Raw genomic sequence first — 9,917 nt, forward strand, 5'->3', positions numbered from 1 at the left:
CTAGTAGACCATGTGGCAAAGCTGTGTTCTTATTTAAGATGATGCTTATAGATATTATGGAATTATTCTCTTTTTCTGGATTGTGTCTTAGGCATACTTGGGTCCATATTTCATTATGGTCTATATCTTCTACTATTTTATCATTTTCTGATTTCCTTCATTAGAACTTTGTGTCAGAACTCTGCATTTCTGGAAAGAATGGATCTTTGGATCTTCACCTAAATTATCTGGGGATTCTGTTGCTCTTTTCTGCAGGTGCTGAAGGCTGTGTCCTTCAAGGACTTCTAGGTGACTCAGATCATTGAATTGTAAACTTTTAGTGTCCTAAACTGTCTCATCTAAGGTGTGCTCTGATTGCTGCTCTCCAGGCCTGGGCCCTGTAGGTCCCTAATCCCAGTCTCAAGTCAGAGATATACAGCTTCAGTCTCCAGTTGCCCCTGGTTCATTGTTTGTCCATTGTTTGTCTCATTTTTCTTCCCCCAGGCACACAGCTGACAGCTCCCTGGAACTCCCTGGTTCCTCACTCTGGAACACTTTTGTGGGCTGTGCTTCCAAACTAGGATTTTCTGCCCATATCCCTTCCCTAGTACACACAATCTTCTACCTATCTTTTAAATTTAATTTTAATTTTTTTTTAATCCTGAGCTGGAGTCCTGAACTGGTGCTATACATACATACATATGTATATATACACACATCTCTCTCTCTCTCTCTCTCTCTCTCTCTCTCTCTCTCTCTCTCTCTCTCTCTCTCTCTCGCTCATATCTATCCTTGCTGTAATAGTGAGAAAGCTGGCTGTTCTGCTTCTGATCACTCCATCATCTCATCCTGAAATGACCTGATGAGTTCTATTGTTAAGTTTCCATGGGGTGGTGTTGCAGGGCAAAATCTAGGGGCGATTGTCCATGATCACCTGGCTGCTCTTCTGCATTGGGTGGGGTCATGCCAGGTGTTGTAGAGATGCATGGAAGAGGAAGAGGTCAGCTCCTCTGTGGTAGGCCAAGGTTGAGGTGGGTAGGCAGGAAGATGATAATGGGCAAACCCTGGAATGTTTCTTCCCCACTGGGTTCTGGTGGTGAGGGCGGCAGGTGAAACAGGAAGAAGACTCTTGCTTTAAAAAGGCAAGGCTTTGGAGCCAACTCTTCCCTGGGGTCAGGTGGGGGGGGGGAAAGCAGGAGGAAAGCACTTGCCTTCAGGGGTCCCCTTGGGCTTACTCTTTACCCACTCCATTTCTGGGTGGAAGGGTGATTAATCACTTCACATCTGCCAGTTCTTTCAGTATCCTGTGATAAAGTTTATCTGAGCCTCGTGACTTGATTCAACAAGGCTACTCTATAGTTCTCTATTTATCTTGGATATAAATTCCCTCTTGGCCATTTTTGTTTTATTTTATTTTTTTCAATTTGAAGATTATCATCCTGTGCAAAGAAAGCAAAAACAGAACAAGAATTAATGGCTTTCCCTTCTCTCTGTCATTGGTTATCACCATCCTATCTCCCCAGTCAGTTGGCCCAGCCCTTCTTTGCATGCTTTCTGTTCACATATAGCTAAGAACCAAAGCAAAACCCTTATTGTTATCCATAGCTTTCCTTGCCAGCCCCAGATTATTATGAGGTTAAATATTTTTAACATTATTCTTACAAGGCTGCTATGCTTTTTGTTCATTTTTGTTCCTTCCTTGCTTCCATCTTCTTTATGTCTTTTAAACATTTAAGTTGTCTGATCAGTGCCCGGGGCATCCATAGAGGTCTCTTTAGAGAATCCCCCCTTTCCTCTTCATCACAACTGTTCTTTGTGGTTTTCAGAATTTTATTCTTGAGATCTTCACTTCCCTACTGGGATGACTTCTCTTCTATACTTTTGGTTCACCTAGTCCTTTCTCTGACCTACTGTTCTACTTTATTTGATCTATTAAATCTAGCTTGTTTATCAGACAATATCTGGTTTTTCCTCTCTCTATAACTTTTTTTTTGTTTGGCAATTTGGGTTAAGTGACTCACCCAGCTAGTAAGTGTCAAGTGTTTGGTCTGAGGCCATATCTGAACTTAGGTCCTCTTGACTTCAGGGCCGGTGCTCTATCCACTGCGCTCTCTATAATAAATTTTAAGAATGAGTGGTTACTTCTATCCAAACTTCCCATTATTTCCATTCCAGAAACAAAGATTTAAGTAAAGAGCCACCACTAATTTCCTTAGCCATATCAATAACCACAAGTCACATTATTTGCCATTTTACTTAGAGATTCATATATATATATATATATATATATGTTTAATTCAATAAACATTTTATTATGTGCCTACTTGGTAAGCCATTGTGCTTAGTGGTAGGGATCCAAAGATGAAAAAGGATACAGTCCCTGCCTTCAAGGAGCATATAGTCTAATAGGAGAGATAGAACTTTTAGACTTCTTTTGGATCTGTGTTCTCATTTATGTGAATACTCCCTGAAATGATATTCAAATCACAGACCATCTGTATTTTCTCATGTTTTGTGGTTCTTGTCCATGTTGTTCCATAATACACCAGAAGAGGATTGGGATCCACTCAAAGTGTTGGAGTCCTTTGAGATTTGTTGGCATGTGAATATTGGTGGAACATACAATCTATCCATTTGTTGAGGGATAAGGGAATGTTTCATGGAAGAAGTGCCACCTAAGCTGAATCTGAAGAAGTGAAGGATTTCAAAAGAAGGGAATGCATATCAGACATGGGGAACAGGTCATGGGAATGCATGGAGATAGGAGACATCAGTAAATGATTAGGGAATAACTGATAATCTAGTTTGTCTGTATGGGGCAGGTAGGGCATAAGGAGAGTTGATTTCTCTCCAGCCTAGTTGCAATAGTTCCAGAAAATAAGGGGGAAATAGCAGAGGTAATGAACTGTTCTATTCAAATAGAGCGCAAAGTGTATCTAAGCTCTATTATTCCTTTATGAACTGTTCTGGAGCACTTCATGATTGAATTGAAAATGCAGATGGCGATTGGCTGCTGAAAAATTGAATGTAACTCTGAATATAATGCTCAGGGGATGGAGGGAGCAGTGTGAGGGCTTTATGGGGGGGGGGGAAGGACATTGAAGCCCTGTAGTATCTGATATCTGAGTTTCCTTGGCCACCACTTGTATTTTCTCCATGAAGGCTTTACTATCATTGTATACTAAGTTTGTCTACTATTCCCATGGGCATTGACCATATCTGAGGGAGACACTGCCCTTGATTTATGGGGTGTTTTATCACTCCTGTTCTTGTGATCCCATCTTAGTAAATGTTTTTTGTTTTGAGCTGATTGTGTTTTTGTTGTTCATCCTTTGCTTTCCAAGAGGACAAATGACATCATGACGTAATGAGTGATGTCTTGAATTGAGCATGAATTGGATTTAAGTGAGGCAGAGTTGCACAAAATCATGAGCTTCACTCTCTCTTCCAGTCATCAAAGTGCAGTGGCAAGACAAATCAAAACAACTGGTGATGTCCCAGGATGTAGCTAATGCCCGTGGCACATTCAATATGTGACCAAGCTCTCAGCACTCCCCAGTGCCTGCTTCAACTACCTTCGTGGCCGTTGAAACAAACTGTTCTCATCTGCCCATTCTTCATGGCAAAGTCTTCACATGCTTGGGATAGACATTCCCCTAGCTCACTGATGGGTTTGAGGACTGTTGGTTACCCTCCACCTGGTTTGGCCTATCTGCTGAGATGGTTTTATCTGGGTATGGCCACTGCAAATGCTACAGCTTCTTGGAGCCACAGGTGAGAGTTGAGTCACACAGGTGGACACCAAAGGTGGATGAACAGTCCTCACACCAGAGGTGCTAGTCCTTCCTGAGTACCCCATAGACCTCTGAGCTGATTGTATCTCTACTGGATGACTGTTAAAGGGAACTGTACTGGTGGTAGCATATGAGTTATAATTTTAGGAGTAAGTACCCACAGAATACACTGGGACTCGATCTACAAACCTGTCAGTGCTGAGTTGAGGTAGTTCAGGAGGGGTGATAGATCTATAATATAGATTATGTAACTGTCAGTTAATGTGAAGCAACACTAGAAAAAGGTGGCAGCCTGGTGGCAGAAGGCCTAAAATGCCAGACATGCCTATGTCTCTCCCATAGTTAAAAAACAAAACAAAAAACTCTCGATCCAACTATCCCTTATAACTATTTTCCCATATCTCTCCTCCCTTGTGTGGCTAAACTGAGAAAGAAATCTACAATCAACAATACCTCCATTTCCTCTCTTCCCGTTCTCTTTTATTTATTTATTTATTGATTCATTCATTCATTTATTTATTTACATTTATTTATTTACTACTTTTTGTGTGAAGCAATTGGGTTTAAGTGACTTGCTCGGGGTCACATAGCTAGCAAGTGTCAAGTGTTTGGTCTGAGGCTGGATTTGAACTCAGGTCCTCCTGACTTCAGGGCCGGTGCTCTGTCCACTGCGCCACCTAGCTGCCACCTAGCTGCCCCCACCCTCGCCCCCATTCTCTTTTAAACACTGTATTCTGGCTTCTTTCTGTTTCTCTTGCATGACACTCCATCTCCGTGTTTTTTCACTGGCGTTCTCTCGTGCTTGGAATGTTCACCCTCTGGCTTCCCTGGCTTCTTTGGACTCAGCACCACCTTATGAAAAATGCCTCCCTCCACCCCAGCCCCCCAAACCAGTGCCTTCTCCCTGTGATTACCTCCCATTTAAGATGTGTGTGTGTGTGTGTGTGTGTGTGTGTGTGTGTGTGTGTGTGTGTATACCAAGTATGCATAGGTATTTGTATGTTGTCTGCTTCACTAGAATGTGAACTCCTTGAGGTCAGAGGCTATGTTTTTGCCTTTTTTTGTATGGCCAATGCCTAACAAGCCAGGCACATAGTAAGCACTTGATACTTGTTGACTTGACTAGGATGTTTGTATTTCAATCTGTAGTCCACCAGAGGGCGCTGAAAAGTTTTGAATAGAGAAGTGATATGGCCATACTTTGCACTAATGAATATTATATGCAAATGCTCATATCAATTTTAGACTTCTTTGAGGTCTCTCCACAAATTTCCTCCTCCCAGGGTCTGGCTTCACTTTAGATTGAGGATAGGATGTATCTGTACAGGTAAGAAGAGGTGCTACCTCTTTTTTTTAGTCTTCCTCATTTTCCAGTGTTGTCTGTGGGGGAAAAAAAATTAGGACTAGTTGAATTTCATAGCCCAGCTTACAGTTGATTTCAATGTTAACTCACCCACTTATGGAGCAAGTAAATCATTTCTGAAATCACAGACATTAGAAACTGGGCAATTTGATATGGACCATCCATATTTTTAGTTGTTTTCATCACATTGTTGACCAGCTGTTCTCCAGCTCCATGGAGGATCGAAGAGGAAATGTGTAGCCTTATGGTCCATCATGAGGGATTTGAAGTATGTACAATTTCCTGACACTGAGGGATATTTGACAGGAGAATAGGTTATGGAGGAAGGTCATGAAATTTCTTTCCCTGGAAACTTTAGATAGGACAGATCCCCATCTGTGGAGGCATAATGTATATGGTTAGTTTGCACAGCTGCATTGGTGTCATATGTCCTTTCATATAGAAAATCTCATCAATTTGGACTCCATCAATTTATGATAATTAGAAAGGGTTTGAGAGGAAGTTTGCTTTCATGTTATCTATTAAATAATGTCAAAGAGATTGTAGAAGGGCTGTTTCCACAAAAGTACATTTCATCTTACATACAGGTTTGCTCTAGTTAAGTTGGAGAGCATCCTGTACTTGACTCTTCCTCCCTCCAAGTTGTAAGCTCCTTGAGGTCAGAGACTAGATTTAATTCAACTCAATAACCACCTTCACCATGAAGCATCACTTGCTCCTTAATAAGCTTGTCCCCAGTCCTCACACAACACTTTGTTTTGGAACTCTCTAAAGTACTTAGTGTGATATCTGTATATATCTGTATGTTCATCTAAACTTTGTATCTTCCTTAGCATTTAACGCAGTGCCCTTGCCACTTAATAAATGTTATTTATTAGTGTATTTCCCATAGTCCTTAGCACAAATTCTTTCATCTAACAGGTGCCCAATAAGTATTTGTTGAATCAGTGTCTGTGCCTCAATTCCATATCTATAAAATGGGGAGGTAGGATTTACCTAGCGTCTGTGAACTTTTTTTGAAAAAAAAACCCCATATTTCATACAATTTGTTTCCTTTGTAACTCTATGCATTTTATTTTAAGCACTTAAAATTTTGTTCTGAGAAGGGGTCTATAGGGTTCCCCAGAATACCAAAGGGGTCTGTGACATAAAAAGGCTGAGAACAACTGAAGTAGATATTTTAGGGCCTTTCCTGCTCTAATATTCTAGGAGTCTATAAATGGATATATTTTGGTTCATTTTTAAATGGAGAACACCAGATGTCACTACCACCTAAATTTTAAAATTGCCTTGGTTGTTAATTGTAAAAATAGTTATTGCAGTGCAACTTTGTTAATTTGAAAGACAAAAGAGTTTTGTGTTTTTTAAGGACGTGGATGTATTTAACCCAATCTTTATATTTTTAAAAGCTGTGTTTTAGGAAGAATAAGAATTTGGGATTATAGTTTATTTTGATAAACCTATATCCAGAGAATGGTGTTTCACTAGTAGAGCAAAGATGTAAGCCATTTCAAAACGAAATCTGGCTTTCCTTTTCCCTTGAGCCTAGTACAAAAATGTAATTGAGGCACCGCAGTGACCTTCCTGAAGAACACCTTCACCTGACCTTTCACAGTGACTTAGTTACCCTAACAAGATCTTTAGTGAGTTGCCAGTATCTGTACAATTCAGGAATTTTTAAGTCTGTAAGATCCAGTTCTACCACCTGCTTGCTGTTGCTGACACACCCACTTCTCCATCTCCCACCTCAGTGCCTTTGCACTAGCTGTCCACCATGTCTAAAATGCTGTCCCTCCACCTCTTAGACTGCTTGCCTTCTTTCAAGATTCAGCTTAAACACCATCTTCTGCAGGAGGCCTTTTCTAGTCCACCCAGTTGCTAGTGTCCTCCTTGCTAATGTTTTCTTGTATTTCTCCTTTTGCCTCCCCCCATCTCTTTCTCCCTCTTCTTTTCCCTCCTCTTGCTCTCCTCCCCTCTTCATTGTTTATGTATGTCTTTTTGCCTCTTTTAGAGGCAATGAAATATTTCATTGATGTTTAAGGCCTAGTTTTCATTTATCTTGAATTTTTTCAGCTCCTAGGATAGTGTTTTGCACATACTAGGCACTCCGGAAATGTTGGTGGAATAAAATAAAAAAAAGAATAAGACAAAAATTGTCAATCTCAATAATAAACTTAAAGGTGATGCATCAAGGGACTATATTTGGATTCATGACATAGTGAAAATGCAAGCTTAACTGCAAGGAATTTGCTTAAGGATTTTGCCAAAAACGACTGTTGGGCACAACTGGAAGTTGCACTGATTTTTTCCCCCTTTATTTGAGCACTAGGTGGCAATATATGATAGTAGGCTATTAAGATTATCTTGTTAAAGTAGGAAAGAGTGGTCCTCAAAAGAGGTTTTGTTTCCTACTGTTAATTCGTAGCCCTTCAATTTTTTAATTAATCTTTGGGCGTGATTTCCTTAAACTTTAATAAAGACAAGAACCCTGTTGTGGTAATGTCTGAAAAGTCTTTTTGTTTTTGCTTTTGGTTTTTTGTTTATTTGCTGTCCTCCTTTCCCCCAGCACTGATTATTTCACACTTTTTTGAAGTATTTAATTAGTCTCATCAGACATTCACATTTGATACCTACGCTCAAATTTAGAAGCCATAGAGATAGTGAACAGGTTTAATTGGCATCTGGGGCCATTAGAAGTAAAAAGAAGAGTAGCTTACACTGCCCTGGGATGATTTAAACAACATACAAGGAATACGAATCACATGATAATTGAGGAATGTCTTAATAAGTCATGGTATATGAATATGATGAGGGAGTACCATTGTGCTATAAGAAATGAGGAAATAGATGATTTCGAAAAGACATGGAAAGACATATGAACTTATGCAGAGGAAAGTTAGCAGAAATAGAACAATTTGTAGCATCAATGTTAAAAAATAAAGACTTTTGGGGACTTTTGAAGTAAGCAGAACCAGGAGAATAATTTATTCAACACAACTCTGTAAAAACAAAAACTTTGAAAGCTGTAAGAACTGTGTTCAATACAATGACCATTCATAATTCCAGAGGACTGATGAAACATACTATGTATTATAGAGAGGTGATAGATTTGGGGTGCAGGTTTATATATACACATACACACATATATGTATGTATATATAAACACACACATACAGACAACAAGTGAGAGAGAGTGAAGCCTTTGAGGGGATTTGTTTGGCTTGATTACGCACATTTATCATGAAAAATTTGCTTTTTTTCCCTTTTCTTTCCTCAGTTTCCACAGTGGAGTAGGGGTGAGAGAGAGAGAATGAGATTTCTGTTAATAGATTTCAGTTAATTTTTAAAAATAGTAGAGAGGTGGTGCTGGTGGTGCTACAAATATGAAAGGTATAAACTTTTAGTTGAATCTACTATATTAACAGTTTGACCTAACTGTTATAAGGGACCTTTCACAAAGTGGGAGTAATCTGTAAATATATGTAATATTAAAAAAACCCCACTACATCAATAAAACTGAGTATTATCTGCAAAAAAATAGTAATTTCAGTAGATGGGGACAAACCTTTTGACAAAATACAACAACATATGAAGGTAATGGCATATTCTTGTTTAGTACATAGCAGATATTAAAATTGTTTGCTAATCTGCTGACAAATTACGGTATGGAAATACCTTGGACTTCCCAGTGGTACATGGTCTTGTCAGCTGCTCATTACCTCTGTAATCTCTGGCCAGGCACATCCTCTCTGGATCCTGGTTTCTTATATGTAAAATGAAGGAGTTGGACTAAATGGCTTTAAAGTCTCCTACAGGGACCATTTTACTTTTGTCTTTGTACCTCCAGCCCCTTGCCCGGCACATAGTAAATACTTAATAAAAGCTTATTATGTGGTCGTGAGAGCTGAGCAGAAGAAGATTGAATAGCATTCATACTTAGGATTCTAGAATGTTAATGCTGGAAAGGACCCTAAAGAACATCTCATTCAATCCCTTCATTTTATAAGTGAGGAAACTGGAATTCAGAGAATGAAAATGACTGCTTAATTTCACTAAAGTAGGTAACTAAGGCAGGGCCTAGAACCCAAGTTTCCTGGCTGGCAAGAGAGTACTTTTTGCACGATAATACCAAATCAACCACAAACCTCTCACTGTCTGTCCAGATTTGCTTGATTCGTATGAGTGGTGATATATTCTGTCACTCTTTTTTATTATCTTTATGTTTACTTGAGGATTTTAATTTTTGGTCAAGTCTGAGGTTAGTGTCAGCCATTTGAACAGCTGCTGGGTTTATTTTGGGCTTAAAAAACTCAATAAAAATCTTGGATCAGATAGAATTTCTCTCCTCATTTAGTTTCTATTGGGAATTCTGAGTTCAGCAGAAATGTTATGCCTGGCAAATGTTCATTTGAACCCTCATTTTCTATTGTTTTGGGAATTCTTCCTCTTTTTACTTCCCCCATATCTGGTCTTTCTAGGGCAGAAGGGAATCAGAATGATTTGGATAGAACACTAGGAGGTAAAACAGAAAGCCAATATTCTAATTCTTAATTTTATCATTGACTCATTGATTTGTCTTCAAGGCTGCTCACTATCTAGAGAATGAATTTGAAGCTTCTTGATCTTGTATTCAATTTAATTTATTCATTCCTTCATTCAGTAAGTATTTATTCTCTCTTTACTATAATTAGGACAAAGAGCACATATTACCTTGCCCAATAAGAGCAAAAGGGGATTTCAAGCTTCAGCAACTGTGATAAACTAGAAAAGAGTTCTGCTAC

The sequence above is a fragment of the Phascolarctos cinereus genome, unplaced genomic scaffold, assembly GCF_003287225.1.
Source record: "Phascolarctos cinereus isolate Bilbo 61053 unplaced genomic scaffold, phaCin_HiC Scaffold_726;HRSCAF=1367, whole genome shotgun sequence".
NCBI classification, from domain to species: domain Eukaryota; kingdom Metazoa; phylum Chordata; class Mammalia; order Diprotodontia; family Phascolarctidae; genus Phascolarctos; species Phascolarctos cinereus.